The sequence below is a fragment of the Opisthorchis viverrini genome (assembly GCF_000715545.1).
Source record: "Opisthorchis viverrini unplaced genomic scaffold opera_v5_160, whole genome shotgun sequence".
Taxonomy (NCBI): Eukaryota; Metazoa; Platyhelminthes; class Trematoda; order Opisthorchiida; family Opisthorchiidae; genus Opisthorchis; species Opisthorchis viverrini.
In genome coordinates this window covers 499,671-502,541 of record NW_008751817.1, presented here as the reverse complement: position 1 = coordinate 502,541, position 2,871 = coordinate 499,671, and positions in this window count along the sequence as shown.

The following is a 2,871-nucleotide window of genomic DNA, read 5'->3' as shown; positions in this document are numbered from 1 at the left end:
AAGATCGTCCAATGGCCAACAACGGTCTTTTGCGCCCATAACTATACGTGATGCCGCTTATGTATGCCACCCATAGTAAACACCAAGCCAGTATCCATGCAGGCCGGTAAAAATGTGGCCTTAACTGTGTGTGCGTTAGCCTAATCTGATAGCCCGTCATACTCGCTGCTGTACTCGATATCACCTTACCTGGCTGCATATCATACCTGTTAGTTCCGTGCCTTTTCGCGGCGTTTATCAGTAACATAATCCAACCTAATCTGTCATTCTCGTAAATTCACTCGTTGTCGCTTATATTTGCTGTTTATGATAAACATCGGATCAGTATTTATGCGAACCGATGAACACGAGACTCGAGCTGTACACATATGCCTAATCTAATGGCGAACGGCGGACCTCATACTCACAACTGTACGCGATATTGCCGACCTTGGATACTTTTTGAAACTGCGAGGCCAGTGCCTATATGCGACGCTGATTATTGGGCCTCAATTATGTGCATTGTCCTTATTTGTCTGCCAACGATCGCCAGTCATATAACTGTGCGCGCTCCCGACTATGTCTGCTGTCTATGGTAAACACCAGACAGGCATGTATGTGAGCCGATAAGATCGAGGTCCCAGCTATGCGTGATGCCTTAATCTAACGTATAACGAAGGTCCGTCAAACTCGTATCTGTAGTCGATTTTGCTCACCTTAGCTTTTTAGCGGAATTCCAAGGTCTGTGTCTATGTACAACGTTGTGTATGAGGCTTCAGCTATGCCCAGTAGCCCAGTCCAATGGCCAACGAAGGCCCGTCATACTCATAACTATACCGGATGTGACCTGCCAAGACTGCCCATAGTGACCGTCGGGCCCGTGAAAATGCTCGTAGCTGACCCCACAAGCTATACTAATCCAACTACAAGCAGCGGTCCTTCATATCCATACCTCGTCCCCTTGCCAACATTCCATGCCTTAAAAATACATAACCACCTTCAACAAATCATGTTTCTCTTTATTATTTGCATCGGTACAAACATATTGCGTAGTCAGTCCACTTCTCAGATTTTCACTCGACTGGATTTCTGAAAACATGTATAATCGATTACGAATTGTGACATTTTCCGCGATATCATTTAGGAGAAATAATTAAACAAGGTTGCAGTGGCTAACTCAGAGGTTGCTTAACAGACCATTTGTCCACAATTTCCGGTCGTTGTCCTCGCTGAACCTGGAGACTTAATGTTATAAACGTAAAGTCGCTACTTGCTGAATTTGTCTAATAGGCGATGACGAGGGAGCCGTGTGTACATCGATGATTCGATAGCGGGATTCAGCAACCATATGCATTATTGGTCGCGGTGGAGTTGAAGCTAAAGAGGGGTGGTTACTTGTCAGCCGTAAGGCCAAATGAGGTAGACTTGGGCCCTAAGATCTGAGGGTCACATGCGCCCGAAATCGTGCATCAATTTCTTCTCTCTGATACAGATACAACGTAGCCCAATAAAATCTACAGCTCGGACGTCCTCATTGAAACTCGTAACCATCGCATGCGCAGCCACAGTTGCAATCTAACGAACAAGGAGTACCCTTCTGGGCCTCATTCATCTCATCGTTCATGTCAAAGTAATGCAACCCATCTTCACTTCTGGAACCATTTCGAATTAATGAGATTGGGAGATAGCCAAAACTCAACCGGATAATAATGTCGATCTAGCTGGAGACTGTGAGGATACATCCTTCAGGGGAAATCTTCGGTGCATAAACGAAAAATCGCTATGTAACTGTCGCTTTGCGGATATGCCGACACTGACACACATGAGCTATTGTTTGAGACGACAATTGTCCAGCACCTGGAGGTGCCTTGGTTTCGCTTCTTAGACAGGCTAGGTCTCATACTCACGCAAGAGAACAGCGCATACTGCAGCCTGATAAACACCTTACTTGCTATTCACGGATATAACACCCTGACACCATAGGCGTTCCAAATTAGCAAACGCGCCCCGAGCCCTGAAGGTTCATGCATTGACCTCATCTGTCACGCTACAACCAAAACTAACGTAACTTCGAATGTGTATAAAACGCTGCACCACACCACTATTCAACCGGGTCAGAAAATACCTGAGATTATATATAAGCTTTGTTTTACCTCTGAGGATTTCCTAGGTCAAGTAAAAATATCATCCTCCTCACAGAATCAAAGCAAAATCATCTCACAACTGATGTCCGTTACGAGGCTGTCCAGAAACTGACGCATTTCAGTGCAATGATGGCATGATACTGCTATACCCAGTTTGCTAGCATACCCGCAACTATACACTGCCTTCTCTTGGCTGTACCATATCGTCCACTTTTTCCACTACCTGCAACTACAAACAAACTCACGCTCTATTCTGACTAAACTCATGGGCATGCCTGACGATACGCCACCCACATGTCGGGAATAAACATCGACATGATAACCTGATACTTTGTGGGTGCAACTGTGCAGCAATGGACAGAATGATTTAGGTCAGTTCATCCAAAAACACCACTTCGAGGATGAAATCGACGTATGCATACAGACTGACAAGATTTTTGCCAGAAGATATCTGGAAACCGGATCCAGAAGTCAGCCCTGTGTTCATATCATTATCCCGTCGACAAGAAATTAAGGGAAACTGAGAGAGAACACTCTCAATGGGCACAAATTTGTGTGCGGAAGCTTTTGGAGCTCCCCATGTATTTCCGCAACATGTCCACCCCTTCCGCACCTCCGGGCAACCACGATGCAAAAGGCTGTATGGCTGACAACTCTCACTTCGACTGCATGATCATGCCAGACGGCATGCCACCCGCAAGTTGGGGATGAACATTATCATTAATTACCATCATTCCCTCTCCCAAAA